At 40.1% G+C, this 21798-nt stretch overlaps 11 non-coding genes across 11 annotated transcripts; all 11 read right to left on the bottom strand.

Moving 5' to 3' along the window:
- Positions 1–5674: 5674 nt before the first annotated feature.
- On the bottom strand, positions 5675–5756 carry trnas-gcu (transfer RNA serine (anticodon GCU)). The gene has a single exon. It is a non-coding gene; the product is annotated as a tRNA-Ser (tRNA).
- A 1010-nt stretch (positions 5757–6766) lies between these two features.
- trnas-gcu (transfer RNA serine (anticodon GCU)) lies at positions 6767–6848 on the bottom strand. Its single transcript has one exon. It is a non-coding gene; the product is annotated as a tRNA-Ser (tRNA).
- Positions 6849–7858: 1010 nt separating this feature from the next.
- Positions 7859–7940, bottom strand: trnas-gcu (transfer RNA serine (anticodon GCU)). Its single transcript has one exon. It is a non-coding gene; the product is annotated as a tRNA-Ser (tRNA).
- A 2102-nt stretch (positions 7941–10042) lies between these two features.
- On the bottom strand, positions 10043–10124 carry trnas-gcu (transfer RNA serine (anticodon GCU)). The gene has a single exon. It is a non-coding gene; the product is annotated as a tRNA-Ser (tRNA).
- Positions 10125–11134: 1010 nt separating this feature from the next.
- On the bottom strand, positions 11135–11216 carry trnas-gcu (transfer RNA serine (anticodon GCU)). Its single transcript has one exon. It is a non-coding gene; the product is annotated as a tRNA-Ser (tRNA).
- A 1010-nt stretch (positions 11217–12226) lies between these two features.
- trnas-gcu (transfer RNA serine (anticodon GCU)) lies at positions 12227–12308 on the bottom strand. The gene has a single exon. It is a non-coding gene; the product is annotated as a tRNA-Ser (tRNA).
- A 2102-nt stretch (positions 12309–14410) lies between these two features.
- On the bottom strand, positions 14411–14491 carry trnas-gcu (transfer RNA serine (anticodon GCU)). Its single transcript has one exon. It is a non-coding gene; the product is annotated as a tRNA-Ser (tRNA).
- Positions 14492–15501: 1010 nt separating this feature from the next.
- On the bottom strand, positions 15502–15583 carry trnas-gcu (transfer RNA serine (anticodon GCU)). Its single transcript has one exon. It is a non-coding gene; the product is annotated as a tRNA-Ser (tRNA).
- A 1010-nt stretch (positions 15584–16593) lies between these two features.
- On the bottom strand, positions 16594–16675 carry trnas-gcu (transfer RNA serine (anticodon GCU)). Its single transcript has one exon. It is a non-coding gene; the product is annotated as a tRNA-Ser (tRNA).
- A 2102-nt stretch (positions 16676–18777) lies between these two features.
- trnas-gcu (transfer RNA serine (anticodon GCU)) lies at positions 18778–18859 on the bottom strand. The gene has a single exon. It is a non-coding gene; the product is annotated as a tRNA-Ser (tRNA).
- A 2101-nt stretch (positions 18860–20960) lies between these two features.
- On the bottom strand, positions 20961–21042 carry trnas-gcu (transfer RNA serine (anticodon GCU)). The gene has a single exon. It is a non-coding gene; the product is annotated as a tRNA-Ser (tRNA).
- Between the last annotated feature and the right edge of the window lie 756 nt (positions 21043–21798).

Below are 21798 nucleotides of genomic sequence, written 5' to 3'. Positions count from 1 at the left end.
GAATAGCAAGCAAGCCAACCAACACTAACCCAAATAATAAAAGTGGAAAAGAACCTGTAGATCAAGCTGAGCCAAAGCCTGATTTCAAAACAAGACTAACTACATCCCCAAATTGTCCATATAACATAAACCAGCTACGAAACAAAGTGGTTCATACTCTAACCAAACACAATGGATCCATAGGGGTCTCATAATACCTGGGATGAACTGCTGCTTGGTCCACTAAAGGAGTTGTCATCAGTAAGCAGATCTCTGACTGGATCAACAGTGCGAGTGGGAGAAGCAGGGCTTGCATCGAGACTAGTTTCCTGAAAACATACAGAAAAGACAGCAAAGATTCCGCATATCCTTGGACTGCAAAAAAAAACTTTTCTCTGTATTCATGATATCCATTTCAGATTTTAGATTTTCAGATTTTCAGCATGCAACACGTGATGCTTATTGGTTCTGTTAATGAGACAAATTATTCACAATACTTGCAAGTGAATATTTGTAATTAAAAATAAATCAAATCATTCTAATGAAATGATCACATTACCTGAGATGACATGGGAGATGACCCTTCCTGGAGAAAAGGAATATTAGGGGCCGATATCTCCAACTGCTCACACTGCAGCACCCTGGAGGGGCTCTCCAAGACGATGTCAGTGACGTCACTGATGGTAACATCAGCACTGTCCTCCTCCTGAACATCGGCTTGCATCTCTGGCAAAACAACTCCCAGTTCGCTGTCCTGCTGGGGACCTAACAGGTCTCCCCTGTCTGACTGAGCAAGAAGATACGCCACAGCAATCCGCTCACCTACAAAGTCAATCATAAAGTACACTTACAACCATATTTTAAGTTTACAAATTTGCTGTACGAAAATTAGTATTTTTGTGGAATTTGTGAGGTAAAGGTCCAATACCAGTTGGACAGCCTGGGGGAATGAACTCTGGCAAGAGGGCATGACCCAGCACTCTGATGCTCAGGGTGTTGATGTTGGACATCAGACGAACATCGTAGAGTTTAGTGTGAGATCTGCGACTCGCATCTAAAGCTTCTTGGGCTCTTTTCATGTTCCATCTGGATCCACCCTCAAGCATATACATCTGAGTGTGCCTGGCATTGCTTCTCCATCCTTAAAAAAAACAATGTGGCAAAGATTAGCTGCATTTATGAAATGACAAATATTCTTTGCATTTTCTTTTCAGAAATTATGCTGATTTAACAATTTTAGATGTACAGATAAAAATCTGGAAGGTGTGACAGCAATGAATGACATCAAATATAGCAATTTACTGTTTACCTGGGATGAAGGAGCACTGATGTCGATGAAAGCTTTCAACTGAAGACGACCCCCTGCCACATCTGAAGGTTTGAACTTCTTTGTCTCCCTTTTGTGTTGAGCCAAGCTTAGTATATAGTTCAACACCAGGTGGGTCTTGGATGTATGGTAGGTGCTTCTGCTGCAGTTGCCACACACGAGTCATGCTCTCAGGGTTGATTAGGCGTAAACCTGTGGTGTCAGTCAGTTCCCACATGGACTTTAATAATCCCTGAATGAGTTTCCGGGTTTCTTCTACTCCTCTGGTTCTTCTTCTGCAATGTTTAGCAAGCTCACTGGAGCTAATGTTGGCCAAAACTTGTGCTTCTGTGGGAGGATGACGGCCGAAACCACTCAAGCACTGGAGGCGCACCTGCTTAGACAAAAAATAAGCAAAATAAAACACAAATATATTCTACAGTATTTCTTTATTCCTTTTTCATGATGACTCAGGGCTGGTGGTATTAAAGTTGTGACATAAAACATAACTGTTGCCAGATTATACCTTGTTAAAAACACATTTCTTTCTTTTGAATCAGGTTTTAAATTTAAAGTTTAAAATGTTTTAAACTTTGAACTGTAAACTAATGTTACAATGAAGTGCAACAAAGTCTGAAGATCACAAACCTGATGCACTGCAGCAGTCTCTGTCAACGTAAAGGATCTTTGGCTCTGGTTCTCCAGCATTCTGGTAGCGCAGGAGAATCCCTTGGCACAGTTCCTCCAAACCTTCTCCCTCACCTGTGGTCAGCACACAGTTCAGAGCTTGGCCATGTTCGTTGGTGATGTTCGTCATCCACGTAGCCGTCTCAGAAATGCCACCAGCAAGCTTTTTGGTGATCTGTTTGGTGTAAAGAATATGAAAAGCAAGAACATCAGAATGCAAATAATAATTAGAATTGACAAAATTTTAGAGGTGTTTTACTTTACCTTTTTGGTAGAGTCAAGCTTTAAAATCCTGCCGTATGTTGAGGTGATGACACCCTTCATCTCAGACAAGTGACTCAGTATTTCATTGGCATGCACAGTCTGAAACCACTGTGCAAGTGGAAGAGGGCAAAACCGTGGCGGATTCTGGTAGACAACTTTATGGCTCCTGGCTAAGACACTCTTCTTTTTGTGACGCTCACAGTCAGACATATACTCAATGGTGCGCTTTGCCCACTCCTCACTATGCAGCTCTTCCAACGCTTGCTGCACATAACTGGAGCTATTTCCAACAGTCCGCGGTTTCAGCAAAGTCACGCACCTTTTGTCCAGAGCCAGCTGTGTGGTGAGAGTAGCTGGAAACTTGTTTCTGTTGGCTGGATCTAATTGGCTTAAAACCTCAGTGCTCCACGGACAGACAGGAATCATGCTTTTACTGCATCGTGGATAATCTCCTCCAATCAAATAGTACCTTGAATCCAGGTCAACGACTTCTCTGACCTTTGTGTAGATCCCAGAGTGGTGCATCTTGGTGTTGCACTGTTGACACTTCAGTGAAATACCCCACATCCGCATAGGTGCCCACAGAAACATCCGCTGCCTGAAGTAGACCAGGGGATCCGGAGGTGCAGTCACTACCTTTGGTGGACTGGGTGGATGAAACCAGTTTTGGGAGAACCGTTGTCTAAACTGGCCTGTGGGGTGGTAAAGGCACTGTGCAATCCACTCCTGGTCTGCCGGCTTGATGACCCGCAAAAACTGCTTGGGAAGAAAACTCACCCAATTCACCTCTGGAGGCCTAAGGTGGACAACAGGAGAAGAAGCAGCTGGAGGAATTGGCTGCGGGCGTTGCACTGGTGGAAGGCACTGCTGTGGCTGAAGTGGTGGTTGTTGGGGTGGTGTTGCTGGTTTCCCATGTTGTGGTGGTTTGAATGCTGGTAGTTGGTGTGGTTGAGATGCTGATGTTTGGTGTGGTGGGTCATGACCTTCTTCAATATGTTGAAGCAGCCCAACTGCACCCTTGACCTTTTTCCCACATTGCTCACAACATTGTTCTGCATGAAAGTCAGACAAGTGTTCATTAAAATGTTCCACGTTGATGTTTTCACTACATAATGCACACTGTATCTGCTCTGGGGTTTGACTGACTGAGATGCTTTGAGGTTGACATCTTCCTGAATTTGAGCTCCTCTGTGCTGTGGGGTCAGCTGGAACTTTCCCTACACTTGAACTGCTCTGTGCGGCTGGATCTGCTGCAGCTGCGGCTACACTTGAGCTCCTGTGCATGGCCGGGTTTACATTTGAACTGCTCTGTGCGGCTGGATCTGCTGCAGCTGCGGCTACACTTGAGCTCCTGTGCATGGCCGGGTTTACATTTGAACTGCTCTGTGCGGCTGTATCTGCTGCAGCTGCGGCTACACTTGAGCTCCTGTGCATGGCTGGGTTTACATTTGAACTGCTCTGTGCGGCTGGATCTGCTGGGGCCCTAGGTACACCTTGGCTGCTCTGGTTGGCCTGGAAGGCTGACGCTGTCCCTGCACCTGACATTTCGGATTGAACCCTTGTTGAACCTGCCTGCTCACCTGACTGTGGAAAAACAACATTGAATTTGTTGCTAAAGCTTGAAAAACTTTTGTAATAAAACATTAAATTATTCCCAGTGTTTTAGAACAATCAATTTTAGAACAATTTCTAATTAGGTTTTGTGTCTTATATATTCAGAAAGGTAAAAATCTGTGAAACACTCACAACTTTAACAGTCACATATTGCAGTGTGAAACATAGCTTTTTTTTCCATCTATTGTAAATAAATAAAAAAGTTTAACTCACCTTATGATAACCACAATTGCAGGGGATTTCTTTTCCAAATATGTCGGTTGTCCGGACTTTCTGGTTGAAGACAGGAGTCAGTGGACAAGCGTCTATCCGCTCAATGACAGCCCTACATCTTCTGGTTCCAGGTCTCTTCCATGTGGAAAACTTGAACTTTCCCTGAGCATACAGCTGCATAACACCAGCCCAATACGAATCGGGCTTCCCTGTCTTCGTCATCCCAAAAAACTAAAATTTTAGCCGAATGATAGTAAAAAAAAACCGCCAGGAAGGAGCGTTAAAATAAGACAACAACGCTTGAAAGGATATTTTAAACCAACAGAACGATGCACAGATACGGACAGAGTCAGGTTAAACTATATTAAACGGGAGTCAAAAGTTGGGAGACAGTAGCGGGAAACTTGTTTTTGTTTTTCCCATCGACCACCACTGCGCATGACTTACGTGATGACGAAACACGTCAAATGTTAGGACTTGTTAGGATTTGTTAGGACTTTGTTAGGACTGTTAGGAATGTGTTAGGAATTTGTTAGGACTGTTAGGAATTTGTTAGGAACTTGTTTGACGGCCAGTTGGCAGAGGGTACGGCCACCTCGTCCTCTCTCTTGTAAGTTTGACCATAAAAAATTCCGTCTTAAACGACAGCTGGTATAATTTTGATCTCAAAATTGGAGCCTCATTAGATACAATGGTCTTGCGTGCAGAGGATATGAATTTATCCTCCTTTCACAAAAATAGAATCATTATTATCTAAATGTGGTACCATGTAGGGATGTTTGAGGTTGTTTGATTTAAAATTGGGCGAAACAAAAGCAATTGCACTTAGGATAAGTCAAATTTAAGGTTGGGGTTATTACAATCTCTTCAGAATATACCCAAATATGGAAGACAAACTTTGTCAAATTATAAAGGGCTTGCTTTCCAGGCAAAATGTGGCGGGATTGATGTCCGCACTCCTCAGAAATCTTTTAGGTGCTCTTCTGGTGAGAGGCCTTAATGATCATCTTATAAAGACAAACCAACTAATGTGCAAATTCAAATTTGTTTCAAATCGGAAAGAAAAAAGAATCTGCCAAACCATGAAACACTACGGATTTTCCATGTCTCACTGATCGAACGCAAGACTCTACTTGATACATTCAACCACTCTGAAAAACACTGATAAAAACCAACAAGCTTCAGTTGTGAGATCTATTCCTTTTTATGTATCAAGGAATGGATCGTTTGGTCAGAAATGGTTCGTTAATTTGGAAGCTCTAAGAATACATCAACCGAAGGGGAATTAGCTCAAATGGTAGAGCGCTCGCTTTGCATGTGAGAGGTAGCGGGATCGACGCCCGCATTCTCCAGTTGTCTTTCCTTTGTCCTCTGTGGAGGAAATGATTAACAGCTGGATGTGGCAAAGGTGGATGCAAACTGAAAGAAAGACAGCTCTTTCACATTAGCCTGAAGTTAAACTCAAAATTCTTCATGATAGATTCAATAGCCCAAATGAACTTCGTGTAGGCAAATAAAAATTCTGCGACAGAAGCATTGTTTGAAAAGCCTGCTTGTAAGAAGTGGAATGAGAAAATTTAACAACCCAGAGCAGAATTTGACATGCAAAGCCGACGAGAATGGGATTCGAACCCATGCGTGCAAAGCACAATGGATTAGCAGTCCATCGCCTTAACCGCTCGGCCACCTCATCCTCTCTGTTGCAAGTTTGACCATAAAAAATTCCGTCTTAAACTACAGCTGGTATAATTTTGATCTCAAAATTGGAGCCTCATTAGATACAATGGTCTTGAGTTCAGAGGATATGAATTTATCCTCCTTTCAGAAAAAGAGAATCATTATTATCTAAATGTGGTACCATGTAGGGATGTTTGAGGTTGTTTGATTTAAAATTGGGTGAAACAAAAGCAATTCCACTTAGGATAAATCAAATTTAAGGTTGGGGTTATTACAATCTCTTCAGAATATACCCAAATATGGAAGACAAACTTTGTCAAATTATAAAGGGCTTGCTTTCCAGGCAAAATGTGGTGGGATTGATGTCCGCACTCCTCAGAAATCTTTTAGGTGCTCTTCTGGTGAGAGGCCTTAATGATCATCTTATAAAGACAAACCAACTAATGTGCAAATTCAAATTTGTTTCAAATCGGAAAGAAAAAAGAATCTGCCAAACCATGAAACACTACGGATTTTCCATGTCTCACTGATCGAACGCAAGACTCTACTTGATACATTCAACCACTCTGAAAAACACTGATAAAAACCAACAAGCTTCAGTTGTGAGATCTATTCCTTTTTATGTATCAAGGAATGGATCGTTTGGTCAGAAATGGTTCGTTAATTTGGAAGCTCTAAGAATACATCAACCGAAGGGGAATTAGCTCAAATGGTAGAGAGCTCGCTTTGCATGTGAGAGGTAGCGGGATCGAAGTCCGCATTCTCCAGTTGTCTTAAATTTGTCCTATTTCGAGGAAATTGTTAACAGCTGGATGTGGCAAAGGTGGATGCAAACTGAAAGAAAGACAGCTCTTTCACATTAGCCTGAAGTCACACTCAAAATTCTTCATGATAGATTCAATCGCCCAGATGTACTTTGTGTAGGCAAATAAAAATATTGCGACAGAAGCAATGTTTGAAAAGCCTGCTTCTAAGTAGTTGAATGAGAAATTTTAACAAACCAGAAGAGAACTTGACATGCAAAGCCGACGAGAATGGGATTCTAACCCATGCGTGCAAAGCACAATGGATTAGCAGTCCATCGCCTTAACCACTCGGCCACCTCGTCCTCTCTCTTGTAAGTTTGACCATAAAAAATTCCGTCTTAAACTACAGCTGGTATAATTTTGATCTCAAAATTGGAGCCTCATTAGAAACAATGGCCTCGCGTGCAGAGGATATGAATTTATCCTCCTTTCACAAAAATAGAATCATTATTATCTAAATGTGGTACCATGTAGGGATGTTTGAGGTTGTTTGATTTAAAATTGGGCGAAACAAAAGCAATTGCACTTAGGATAAGTCAAATTCAAGGTTGGGGTTATTACAATCTCTTCAGAATATACCCAAATATGGAAGACAAACTATGTCAAATTATAAAGGGCTTGCTTTCCAGGCAAAATGTGGTGGGATTGATGTCCGCACTCCTCAGAAATCTTTCAGGTGCTCTTCTGGTGAGAGGCCTTAATGATCATCTTATAAAGACAAACCAACTTATGTGCAAATTCAAATTTGTTTAAAATCGGAAAGAAAAAAGAATCTGCCAAACCATGAAACACTACGGATTTTCCATGTCTCACAGATCGAACGCAAGACTCTACTTGATACATTCAACCACTCTGAAAAACACTGATAAAAACCAACAAGCTTCAGTTGTGAGATCTATTCCTTTTTATGTATCAAGGAATGGATTGTTTGGTCAGAAATGGTTCGTTAATTTGGAAGCTCTAAGAATACATCAACCGAAGGGGAATTAGCTCAAATGGTAGAGCGCTCGCTTAGCATGTGAGAGGTAGCGGGATAGACGCCCACATTCTCCAGTTGTCTTTCCTTTGTCCTCTGCGGAGGAAATGATTAACAGCTGGATGTGGCAAAGGTGGATGCAAACTGAAAGAAAGACAGCTCTTTCACATTAGCCTGAAGTCACACTCAAAATTCTTCATGATAGATTCAATCGCCCAAATGTACTTGGTGCAGGCAAATAAAAATTCTGCGACAGAAGCATTGTTTGAAAAGCCTGCTTGTAAGAAGTGGAATGAGAAATTTTAACAACCCAGAACAGAACTTGACATGCAAAGCCGACGAGAATGGGATTCGAACCCATGCGTGCAAAGCACAATGGATTAGCAGTCCATCGCCTTAACCACTCGGCCACCTCGTCCTCTCTGTTGCAAGTTTGACCATAAAAAATTCCGTCTTAAACGACAGCTGGTATAATTTTGATCTCAAAATTGGAGCCTCATTAGATACAATGGTCTTGAGTTCAGAGGATATGAATTTATCCTCCTTTCAGAAAAAGAGAATCATTGTTATCTAAATGTGGTACCATGTAGGGATGTTTGAGGTTGTTTGATTTAAAATTGGGTGAAACAAAAGCAATTCCACTTAGGATAAGTCAAATTTAAGGTTGGGGTTATTACAATCTCTTCAGAATATACCCAAATATGGAAGACAAACTTTGTCAAATTATAAAGGGCTTGCTTTCCAGGCAAAATGTGGTGGGATTGATGTCCGCACTCCTCAGAAATCTTTCAGGTGCTCTTCTGGTGAGAGGCCTTAATGATCATCTTATAAAGACAAACCAACTAATGTGCAAATTCAAATTTGTTTCAAATCGGAAAGAAAAAAGAATCTGCCAAACCATGAAACACTACGGATTTTCCATGTCTCACTGATCGAACGCAAGACTCTACTTGATACATTCAACCACTCTGAAAAACACTGATAAAAACCAACAAGCTTCAGTTGTGAGATCTATTCCTTTTTATGTATCAAGGAATGGATTGTTTGGTCAGAAATGGTTCGTTAATTTGGAAGCTCTAAGAATACATCAACCGAAGGGGAATTAGCTCAAATGGTAGAGCGCTCGCTTAGCATGTGAGAGGTAGCGGGATCGACGCCCGCATTCTCCAGTTGTCTTTCCTTTGTCCACTGTGGAGGAAATGATTAACAGCTGGATGTGGCAAAGGTGGATGCAAACTGAAAGAAAGACAGCTCTTTCACATTAGCCTGAAGTCACACTCAAAATTCTTCATGATAGATTCAATCGCCCAAATGTACTTGGTGTAGGCAAATGCAAATTTTGCGAGAAAAGCATTGTTTGAAAAGCCTGCTTGTAAGAAGTGGAATGAGTAATTTTAACAAACCAGCACTCAACTTGACATGCAAAGCTGACACGAATGGGATTCGAACCCATTCTTGCAAAGCACAATGGATTAGCAGTCCATCGCCTTAACCGCTCGGCCACCTCGTCCTCTCTCTTGTAGGTTTGACCATAAAAAATTCCGTCTTAAACTACAGCTGGTATAATTTTGATCTCAAAATTGGAGCCTCATTAGAAACAATGGCCTCGCGTGAAGAGGATATGAATTTATCCTCCTTTCAGAAAAAGAGAATCATTATTATCTAAATGTGGTACCATGTAGGGATGTTTGAGGTTGTTTGATTTAAAATTGGGCGAAACAAAAGCAATTGCACTTAGGATAAGTCAAATTTAAGGTTGGAGTTTTTACAATCTCTTCAGAATATACCCAAATATGGAAGACAAACTTTGTCAAATTATAAAGGGCTTGCTTTCCAGGCAAAATGTGGTGGGATTGATGTCCGCACTCCTCAGAAATCTTTTAGGTGCTCTTCTGGTGAGAGGCCTTAATGATCATCTTATAAAGACAAACCAACTTATGTGCAAATTCAAATTTGTTTAAAATCGGAAAGAAAAAAGAATCTGCCAAACCATGAAACACTACGGATTTTCCATGTCTCACAGATCGAACGCAAGACTCTACTTGATACATTCAACCACTCTGAAAAACACTGATAAAAACCAATAAGCTTCTGTTGTGAGATCTATTCCTTTTTATGTATCAAGGAATGGATTGTTTGGTCAGAAATGGTTCGTTAATTTGGAAGCTCTAAGAATACATCAACCGAAGGGGAATTAGCTCAAATGGTAGAGCGCTCGCTTAGCATGTGAGAGGTAGCGGGATAGACGCCCACATTCTCCAGTTGTCTTTCCTTTGTCCTCTGCGGAGGAAATGATTAACAGCTGGATGTGGCAAAGGTGGATGCAAACTGAAAGAAAGACAGCTCTTTCACATTAGCCTGAAGTCACACTCAAAATTCTTCATGATAGATTCAATCGCCCAAATGTACTTGGTGCAGGCAAATAAAAATTCTGCGACAGAAGCATTGTTTGAAAAGCCTGCTTGTAAGAAGTGGAATGAGAAATTTTAACAACCCAGAACAGAACTTGACATGCAAAGCCGACGAGAATGGGATTCGAACCCATGCGTGCAAAGCACAATGGATTAGCAGTCCATCGCCTTAACCGCTCGGCCACCTCATCCTCTCTGTTGCAAGTTTGACCATAAAAAATTCCGTCTTAAACTACAGCTGGTATAATTTTGATCTCAAAATTGGAGCCTCATTAGATACAATGGTCTTGAGTTCAGAGGATATGAATTTATCCTCCTTTCAGAAAAAGAGAATCATTATTATCTAAATGTGGTACCATGTAGGGATGTTTGAGGTTGTTTGATTTAAAATTGGGTGAAACAAAAGCAATTCCACTTAGGATAAATCAAATTTAAGGTTGGGGTTATTACAATCTCTTCAGAATATACCCAAATATGGAAGACAAACTTTGTCAAATTATAAAGGGCTTGCTTTCCAGGCAAAATGTGGTGGGATTGATGTCCGCACTCCTCAGAAATCTTTTAGGTGCTCTTCTGGTGAGAGGCCTTAATGATCATCTTATAAAGACAAACCAACTAATGTGCAAATTCAAATTTGTTTCAAATCGGAAAGAAAAAAGAATCTGCCAAACCATGAAACACTACGGATTTTCCATGTCTCACTGATCGAACGCAAGACTCTACTTGATACATTCAACCACTCTGAAAAACACTGATAAAAACCAACAAGCTTCAGTTGTGAGATCTATTCCTTTTTATGTATCAAGGAATGGATCGTTTGGTCAGAAATGGTTCGTTAATTTGGAAGCTCTAAGAATACATCAACCGAAGGGGAATTAGCTCAAATGGTAGAGAGCTCGCTTTGCATGTGAGAGGTAGCGGGATCGAAGTCCGCATTCTCCAGTTGTCTTAAATTTGTCCTATTTCGAGGAAATTGTTAACAGCTGGATGTGGCAAAGGTGGATGCAAACTGAAAGAAAGACAGCTCTTTCACATTAGCCTGAAGTCACACTCAAAATTCTTCATGATAGATTCAATCGCCCAGATGTACTTTGTGTAGGCAAATAAAAATATTGCGACAGAAGCAATGTTTGAAAAGCCTGCTTCTAAGTAGTTGAATGAGAAATTTTAACAAACCAGAAGAGAACTTGACATGCAAAGCCGACGAGAATGGGATTCTAACCCATGCGTGCAAAGCACAATGGATTAGCAGTCCATCGCCTTAACCACTCGGCCACCTCGTCCTCTCTCTTGTAAGTTTGACCATAAAAAATTCCGTCTTAAACTACAGCTGGTATAATTTTGATCTCAAAATTGGAGCCTCATTAGAAACAATGGCCTCGCGTGCAGAGGATATGAATTTATCCTCCTTTCACAAAAATAGAATCATTATTATCTAAATGTGGTACCATGTAGGGATGTTTGAGGTTGTTTGATTTAAAATTGGGCGAAACAAAAGCAATTGCACTTAGGATAAGTCAAATTCAAGGTTGGGGTTATTACAATCTCTTCAGAATATACCCAAATATGGAAGACAAACTATGTCAAATTATAAAGGGCTTGCTTTCCAGGCAAAATGTGGTGGGATTGATGTCCGCACTCCTCAGAAATCTTTCAGGTGCTCTTCTGGTGAGAGGCCTTAATGATCATCTTATAAAGACAAACCAACTTATGTGCAAATTCAAATTTGTTTAAAATCGGAAAGAAAAAAGAATCTGCCAAACCATGAAACACTACGGATTTTCCATGTCTCACAGATCGAACGCAAGACTCTACTTGATACATTCAACCACTCTGAAAAACACTGATAAAAACCAACAAGCTTCAGTTGTGAGATCTATTCCTTTTTATGTATCAAGGAATGGATTGTTTGGTCAGAAATGGTTCGTTAATTTGGAAGCTCTAAGAATACATCAACCGAAGGGGAATTAGCTCAAATGGTAGAGCGCTCGCTTAGCATGTGAGAGGTAGCGGGATAGACGCCCACATTCTCCAGTTGTCTTTCCTTTGTCCTCTGCGGAGGAAATGATTAACAGCTGGATGTGGCAAAGGTGGATGCAAACTGAAAGAAAGACAGCTCTTTCACATTAGCCTGAAGTCACACTCAAAATTCTTCATGATAGATTCAATCGCCCAAATGTACTTGGTGCAGGCAAATAAAAATTCTGCGACAGAAGCATTGTTTGAAAAGCCTGCTTGTAAGAAGTGGAATGAGAAATTTTAACAACCCAGAACAGAACTTGACATGCAAAGCCGACGAGAATGGGATTCGAACCCATGCGTGCAAAGCACAATGGATTAGCAGTCCATCGCCTTAACCACTCGGCCACCTCGTCCTCTCTGTTGCAAGTTTGACCATAAAAAATTCCGTCTTAAACGACAGCTGGTATAATTTTGATCTCAAAATTGGAGCCTCATTAGATACAATGGTCTTGAGTTCAGAGGATATGAATTTATCCTCCTTTCAGAAAAAGAGAATCATTGTTATCTAAATGTGGTACCATGTAGGGATGTTTGAGGTTGTTTGATTTAAAATTGGGTGAAACAAAAGCAATTCCACTTAGGATAAGTCAAATTTAAGGTTGGGGTTATTACAATCTCTTCAGAATATACCCAAATATGGAAGACAAACTTTGTCAAATTATAAAGGGCTTGCTTTCCAGGCAAAATGTGGTGGGATTGATGTCCGCACTCCTCAGAAATCTTTCAGGTGCTCTTCTGGTGAGAGGCCTTAATGATCATCTTATAAAGACAAACCAACTAATGTGCAAATTCAAATTTGTTTCAAATCGGAAAGAAAAAAGAATCTGCCAAACCATGAAACACTACGGATTTTCCATGTCTCACTGATCGAACGCAAGACTCTACTTGATACATTCAACCACTCTGAAAAACACTGATAAAAACCAACAAGCTTCAGTTGTGAGATCTATTCCTTTTTATGTATCAAGGAATGGATTGTTTGGTCAGAAATGGTTCGTTAATTTGGAAGCTCTAAGAATACATCAACCGAAGGGGAATTAGCTCAAATGGTAGAGCGCTCGCTTAGCATGTGAGAGGTAGCGGGATCGACGCCCGCATTCTCCAGTTGTCTTTCCTTTGTCCACTGTGGAGGAAATGATTAACAGCTGGATGTGGCAAAGGTGGATGCAAACTGAAAGAAAGACAGCTCTTTCACATTAGCCTGAAGTCACACTCAAAATTCTTCATGATAGATTCAATCGCCCAAATGTACTTGGTGTAGGCAAATGCAAATTTTGCGAGAAAAGCATTGTTTGAAAAGCCTGCTTGTAAGAAGTGGAATGAGTAATTTTAACAAACCAGCACTCAACTTGACATGCAAAGCTGACACGAATGGGATTCGAACCCATTCTTGCAAAGCACAATGGATTAGCAGTCCATCGCCTTAACCGCTCGGCCACCTCGTCCTCTCTCTTGTAGGTTTGACCATAAAAAATTCCGTCTTAAACTACAGCTGGTATAATTTTGATCTCAAAATTGGAGCCTCATTAGAAACAATGGCCTCGCGTGAAGAGGATATGAATTTATCCTCCTTTCAGAAAAAGAGAATCATTATTATCTAAATGTGGTACCATGTAGGGATGTTTGAGGTTGTTTGATTTAAAATTGGGCGAAACAAAAGCAATTGCACTTAGGATAAGTCAAATTTAAGGTTGGAGTTTTTACAATCTCTTCAGAATATACCCAAATATGGAAGACAAACTTTGTCAAATTATAAAGGGCTTGCTTTCCAGGCAAAATGTGGTGGGATTGATGTCCGCACTCCTCAGAAATCTTTTAGGTGCTCTTCTGGTGAGAGGCCTTAATGATCATCTTATAAAGACAAACCAACTTATGTGCAAATTCAAATTTGTTTAAAATCGGAAAGAAAAAAGAATCTGCCAAACCATGAAACACTACGGATTTTCCATGTCTCACAGATCGAACGCAAGACTCTACTTGATACATTCAACCACTCTGAAAAACACTGATAAAAACCAATAAGCTTCTGTTGTGAGATCTATTCCTTTTTATGTATCAAGGAATGGATTGTTTGGTCAGAAATGGTTCGTTAATTTGGAAGCTCTAAGAATACATCAACCGAAGGGGAATTAGCTCAAATGGTAGAGCGCTCGCTTAGCATGTGAGAGGTAGCGGGATAGACGCCCACATTCTCCAGTTGTCTTTCCTTTGTCCTCTGCGGAGGAAATGATTAACAGCTGGATGTGGCAAAGGTGGATGCAAACTGAAAGAAAGACAGCTCTTTCACATTAGCCTGAAGTCACACTCAAAATTCTTCATGATAGATTCAATCGCCCAAATGTACTTGGTGCAGGCAAATAAAAATTCTGCGACAGAAGCATTGTTTGAAAAGCCTGCTTGTAAGAAGTGGAATGAGAAATTTTAACAACCCAGAACAGAACTTGACATGCAAAGCCGACGAGAATGGGATTCGAACCCATGCGTGCAAAGCACAATGGATTAGCAGTCCATCGCCTTAACCACTCGCCACCTCGTCCTCTCTGTTGCAAGTTTGACCATAAAAAATTCCGTCTTAAACGACAGCTGGTATAATTTTGATCTCAAAATTGGAGCCTCATTAGATACAATGGTCTTGAGTTCAGAGGATATGAATTTATCCTCCTTTCAGAAAAAGAGAATCATTGTTATCTAAATGTGGTACCATGTAGGGATGTTTGAGGTTGTTTGATTTAAAATTGGGTGAAACAAAAGCAATTCCACTTAGGATAAATCAAATTTAAGGTTGGGGTTATTACAATCTCTTCAGAATATACCCAAATATGGAAGACAAACTTTGTCAAATTATAAAGGGCTTGCTTTCCAGGCAAAATGTGGCGGGATTGATGTCCGCACTCCTCAGAAATCTTTTAGGTGCTCTTCTGGTGAGAGGCCTTAATGATCATCTTATAAAGACAAACCAACTAATGTGCAAATTCAAATTTGTTTCAAATCGGAAAGAAAAAAGAATCTGCCAAACCATGAAACACTACGGATTTTCCATGTCTCACTGATCGAACGCAAGACTCTACTTGATACATTCAACCACTCTGAAAAACACTGATAAAAACCAACAAGCTTCAGTTGTGAGATCTATTCCTTTTTATGTATCAAGGAATGGATCGTTTGGTCAGAAATGGTTCGTTAATTTGGAAGCTCTAAGAATACATCAACCGAAGGGGAATTAGCTCAAATGGTAGAGAGCTCGCTTTGCATGTGAGAGGTAGCGGGATCGAAGTCCGCATTCTCCAGTTGTCTTAAATTTGTCCTATTTCGAGGAAATTGTTAACAGCTGGATGTGGCAAAGGTGGATGCAAACTGAAAGAAAGACAGCTCTTTCACATTAGCCTGAAGTCACACTCAAAATTCTTCATGATAGATTCAATCGCCCAGATGTACTTTGTGTAGGCAAATAAAAATATTGCGACAGAAGCAATGTTTGAAAAGCCTGCTTCTAAGTAGTTGAATGAGAAATTTTAACAAACCAGAAGAGAACTTGACATGCAAAGCCGACGAGAATGGGATTCTAACCCATGCGTGCAAAGCACAATGGATTAGCAGTCCATCGCCTTAACCACTCGGCCACCTCGTCCTCTCTCTTGTAAGTTTGACCATAAAAAATTCCGTCTTAAACTACAGCTGGTATAATTTTGATCTCAAAATTGGAGCCTCATTAGAAACAATGGCCTCGCGTGCAGAGGATATGAATTTATCCTCCTTTCACAAAAATAGAATCATTATTATCTAAATATGGTACCATGTAGGGATGTTTGAGGTTGTTTGATTTAAAATTGGGCGAAACAAAAGCAATTGCACTTAGGATAAGTCAAATTCAAGGTTGGGGTTATTACAATCTCTTCAGAATATACCCAAATATGGAAGACAAACTATGTCAAATTATAAAGGGCTTGCTTTCCAGGCAAAATGTGGTGGGATTGATGTCCGCACTCCTCAGAAATCTTTCAGGTGCTCTTCTGGTGAGAGGCCTTAATGATCATCTTATAAAGACAAACCAACTTATGTGCAAATTCAAATTTGTTTAAAATCGGAAAGAAAAAAGAATCTGCCAAACCATGAAACACTACGGATTTTCCATGTCTCACAGATCGAACGCAAGACTCTACTTGATACATTCAACCACTCTGAAAAACACTGATAAAAACCAACAAGCTTCAGTTGTGAGATCTATTCCTTTTTATGTATCAAGGAATGGATTGTTTGGTCAGAAATGGTTCGTTAATTTGGAAGCTCTAAGAATACATCAACCGAAGGGGAATTAGCTCAAATGGTAGAGCGCTCGCTTAGCATGTGAGAGGTAGCGGGATAGACGCCCACATTCTCCAGTTGTCTTTCCTTTGTCCTCTGCGGAGGAAATGATTAACAGCTGGATGTGGCAAAGGTGGATGCAAACTGAAAGAAAGACAGCTCTTTCACATTAGCCTGAAGTCACACTCAAAATTCTTCATGATAGATTCAATCGCCCAAATGTACTTGGTGCAGGCAAATAAAAATTCTGCGACAGAAGCATTGTTTGAAAAGCCTGCTTGTAAGAAGTGGAATGAGAAATTTTAACAACCCAGAACAGAACTTGACATGCAAAGCCGACGAGAATGGGATTCGAACCCATGCGTGCAAAGCACAATGGATTAGCAGTCCATCGCCTTAACCACTCGGCCACCTCGTCCTCTCTGTTGCAAGTTTGACCATAAAAAATTCCGTCTTAAACGACAGCTGGTATAATTTTGATCTCAAAATTGGAGCCTCATTAGATACAATGGTCTTGAGTTCAGAGGATATGAATTTATCCTCCTTTCAGAAAAAGAGAATCATTGTTATCTAAATGTGGTACCATGTAGGGATGTTTGAGGTTGTTTGATTTAAAATTGGGTGAAACAAAAGCAATTCCACTTAGGATAAGTCAAATTTAAGGTTGGGGTTATTACAATCTCTTCAGAATATACCCAAATATGGAAGACAAACTTTGTCAAATTATAAAGGGCTTGCTTTCCAGGCAAAATGTGGTGGGATTGATGTCCGCACTCCTCAGAAATCTTTTAGGTGCTCTTCTGGTGAGAGGCCTTAATGATCATCTTATAAAGACAAACCAACTAATGTGCAAATTCAAATTTGTTTCAAATCGGAAAGAAAAAAGAATCTGCCAAACCATGAAACACTACGGATTTTCCATGTCTCACTGATCGAACGCAAGACTCTACTTGATACATTCAACCACTCTGAAAAACACTGATAAAAACCAACAAGCTTCAGTTGTGAGATCTATTCCTTTTTATGTATCAAGGAATGGATTGTTTGGTCAGAAATGGTTCGTTAATTTGGAAGCTCTAAGAATACATCAACCGAAGGGGAATTAGCTCAAATGGTAGAGCGCTCGCTTAGCATGTGAGAGGTAGCGGGATCGACGCCCGCATTCTCCAGTTGTCTTTCCTTTGTCCACTGTGGAGGAAATGATTAACAGCTGGATGTGGCAAAGGTGGATGCAAACTGAAAGAAAGACAGCTCTTTCACATTAGCCTGAAGTCACACTCAAAATTCTTCATGATAGATTCAATCGCCCAAATGTACTTGGTGTAGGCAAATACAAATTTTGCGAGAAAAGCATTGTTTGAAAAGCCTGCTTGTAAGAAGTGGAATGAGTAATTTTAACAAACCAGCACTCAACTTGACATGCAAAGCTGACACGAATGGGATTCGAACCCATTCTTGCAAAGCACAATGGATTAGCAGTCCATCGCCTTAACCGCTCGGCCACCTCGTCCTCTCTCTTGTAGGTTTGACCATAAAAAATTCCGTCTTAAACTACAGCTGGTATAATTTTGATCTCAAAATTGGAGCCTCATTAGAAACAATGGCCTCGCGTGAAGAGGATATGAATTTATCCTCCTTTCAGAAAAAGAGAATCATTATTATCTAAATGTGGTACCATGTAGGGATGTTTGAGGTTGTTTGATTTAAAATTGGGTGAAACAAAAGCAATTGCACTTAGGATAAGTCAAATTTAAGGTTGGAGTTTTTACAATCTCTTCAGAATATACCCAAATATGGAAGAAAAACTATGTCAAATTATAAAAGGCTTGCTTTCCAGGCAAAATGTGGTGGGATTGATGTCCGCACTCCTCAGAAATCTTTCAGGTGCTCTTCTGGTGAGAGGCTTTAATGATCATCTTATAAAGACAAACCAACTAATGTGCAAATTCAAATTTGTTTAAAATCGGAAAGAAAAAAGAATCTGCCAAACCATGAAACACTACGGATTTTCCATGTCTCACTGATCGAACGCAAGACTCTACTTGATACATTCAACCACTCTGAAAAACACTGATAAAAACCAACAAGCTTCAGTTGTGAGATCTATTCCTTTTTATGTATCAAGGAATGGATCGCTTGGTCAGAAATGGTTCGTTAATTAGGAAGCGCTAATAATACATCAATTGAAGGGGAATTAGCTCAAAAGGTAGAGCGCTCGCTTTGCATGTGAGAGGTAGCGGGATCGACGCCCGCATTCTCCAGTTGTCTTAAATTTGTCCTATTTTGAGGAAATTGTTAACAGCTGGATGTGGCAAAGGTGGATGCAAACTGAAAGTAAGACAGCTCTTTCAAATTAGCCTCAAGTCAAACTCAAAATTCTTCATGATAGATTCAATCGCCCAAATGAACTTCGTGTAGGCAAATAAAAATTCTGCGACAGAAGCATTGTTTGAAAAGCCTGCTTGTAAGAAGTGGAATGAGAAATTTTAACAACCCAGAACAGAACTTGACATGCAAAGCCGACGAGAATGGGAATCGAACCCATGCGTGCAAAGCACAATGGATTAGCAGTCCATCGCCTTAACCGCTCGGCCACCTCGTCCTCTCTGTTGCAAGTTTGACCATAAAAAACTCCGTCTTAAACGACAGCTGGTATAATTTTGATCTCAAAATTGGAGCCTCATTAGATACAATGGTCTTGAGTTCAGAGGATATGAATTTATCCTCCTTTCAGAAAAAGAGAATCATTGTTATCTAAATGTGGTACCATGTAGGGATGTTTGAGGTTGTTTGATTTAAAATTGGGTGAAACAAAAGCAATTCCACTTAGGATAAGTCAAATTTAAGGTTGGAGTTATTACAATCTCTTCAGAATATACCCAAATATGGAAGACAAACTTTGTCAAATTATAAAGGGCTTGCTTTCCAGGCAAAATTTGGTGGGATTGATGTCCGCACTCCTCAGAAATCTTTTAGGTGCTCTTCTGGTGAGAGGCCTTAATGATCATCTTATAAAGACAAACCAACTAATGTGCAAATTCAAATTTGTTTCAAATCGGAAAGAAAAAAGAATCTGCCAAACCATGAAACACTACGGATTTTCCATGTCTCACTGATCGAACGCAAGACTCTACTTGATACATTCAACCACTCTGAAAAACACTCTGAGAAAAACCAACAAGCTTCAGTTGTGAGATCTATTCCTTTTTATGTATCAAGGAATGGATCGTTTGGTCAGAAATGGTTCGTTAATTTGGAAGCTCTAAGAATACATCAACCGAAGGGGAATTAGCTCAAATGATAGAGCGCTCGCTTAGCATGTGAGAGGTAGCGGGATCGACGCCCGCATTCTCCAGTTGTCTTTCCTTTGTCCACTGTGGAGGAAATGATTAACAGCTGGATGTGGCAAAGGTGGATGCAAACTGAAAGAAAGACAGCTCTTTCACATTAGCCTGAAGTCACACTCAAAATTCTTCATGATAGATTCAATCGCCCAAATGTACTTGGTGTAGGCAAATAGAAATTTTGTGAGAAAAGCATTGTTTGAAAAGCCTGCTTGTAAGAAGTGGAATGAGTAATTTTAACAAACCAGCACTCAACTTGACATGCAAAGCTGACACGAATGGGATTCGAACCCATTCTTGCAAAGCACAATGGATTAGCAGTCCATCTCCTTAACCGCTCGGCCACCTCGTCCTCTCTCTTGTAGGTTTGACCATAAAAAATTCCGTCTTAAACTACAGCTGGTATAATTTTGATCTCAAAATTGGAGCCTCATTAGAAACAATGGCCTCGCGTGAAGAGGATATGAATTTATCCTCCTTTCAGAAAAAGAGAATCATTATCTAAATGTGGTACCATGTAGGGATGTTTCAGGTTGTTTGATTTAAAATTGGGCGAAACAAAAGCAATTGCACTTAGGATAACTCAAATTTAAGGTTGGAGTTATTACAATCTTTTCAGAATATACCCAAATATGGAAGAAAAACTATGTCAAATTATAAAGGGCTTGCTTTCCAGGCAAAATGTGGTGGGATTGATGTCCGCACTCCTCAGAAATCTTTCAGGTGCTCTTCTGGTGAGAGGCTTTAATGATCATCTTATAAAGACAAACCAACTAATGTGCAAATTCAAATTTGTTTAAAATCGGAAAGAAAAAAGAATCTGCCAAACCATGAAACACTACGGATTTTCCATGTCTCACTGATCGAACGCAAGACTCTACTTGATACATTCAACCACTCTGAAAAACACTGATAAAAACCAACAAGCTTCAGTTGTGAGATCTATTCCTTTTTATGTATCAAGGAATGGATCGCTTGGTCAGAAATGGTTCGTTAATTAGGAAGCGCTAATAATACATCAATTGAAGGGGAATTAGCTCAAATGGTAGAGCGCTCGCTTTGCATGTGAAAGGTAGCGGGATCAACGCCCGCATTCTCCAGTTGTCTTAAATTTGTCCTATTTCGAGGAAATTGTTAACAGCTGGATGTGGCAAAGGTGGATGCAAACTGAAAGAAAGACAGCTCTTTCACATTAGCCTGAAGTCACACTCAAAATTCTTCATGATAGATTCAATCGCCCAAATGTACTTGGTGTAGGCAAATAAAAACTCTGCGACAGAAGCATTGTTTGAAAAGCCTGCTTCTAAGTAGTTGAATGAGAAATTTTAACAAACCAGCACTCAACTTGACATGCAAAGCTGACACGAATGGGATTCGAACCCATGCGTGCAAAGCACAATGGATTAGCAGTCCATCACCTTAACCGCTCGGCCACCTCGTCCTCTCTTTTGTAAGTTTGACCATAAAAAATTCCGTCTTAAACTACAGCTGGTATAATTTTGATCTCAAAATTGGAGCCTCATTAGAAACAATGGCCTCGCGTGAAGAGGATATGAATTTATCCTCCTTTCAGAAAAAGAGAATCATTATTATCTAAATGTGGTACCATGTTAGGGATGTTTGAGGTTGTTTGATTTAAAATTGGGCGAAACAAAAGCAATTGCACTTAGGATAAGTCAAATTTAAGGTTGGAGTTTTTACAATCTCTTCAGAATATACCCAAATATGGAAGAAAAACTATGTCAAATTATAAAAGGCTTGCTTTCCAGGCAAAATGTGGTGGGATTGATGTCCGCACTCCTCAGAAATCTTTCAGGTGCTCTTCTGGTGAGAGGCTTTAATGATCATCTTATAAAGACAAACCAACTAATGTGCAAATTCAAATTTGTTTAAAATCGGAAAGAAAAAAGAATCTGCCAAACCATGAAACACTACGGATTTTCCATGTCTCACTGATCGAACGCAAGACTCTACTTGATACATTCAACCACTCTGAAAAACACTGATAAAAACCAACAAGCTTCAGTTGTGAGATCTATTCCTTTTTATGTATCAAGGAATGGATCGCTTGGTCAGAAATGGTTCGTTAATTAGGAAGCGCTAATAATACATCAATTGAAGGGGAATTAGCTCAAAAGGTAGAGGGCTTGCTTTGCATGTGAGAAATAGCGGGATCGACGCCCGCATTCTCCAGTTG

This window comes from Odontesthes bonariensis, chromosome 11 (genome assembly GCF_027942865.1).
Source record: "Odontesthes bonariensis isolate fOdoBon6 chromosome 11, fOdoBon6.hap1, whole genome shotgun sequence".
Lineage (NCBI taxonomy): Eukaryota > Metazoa > Chordata > Actinopteri > Atheriniformes > Atherinopsidae > Odontesthes > Odontesthes bonariensis.
The sequence above is the reverse complement of the archived record's forward strand: the minus strand, read 5'-3'. Positions and strand labels throughout refer to the sequence as shown.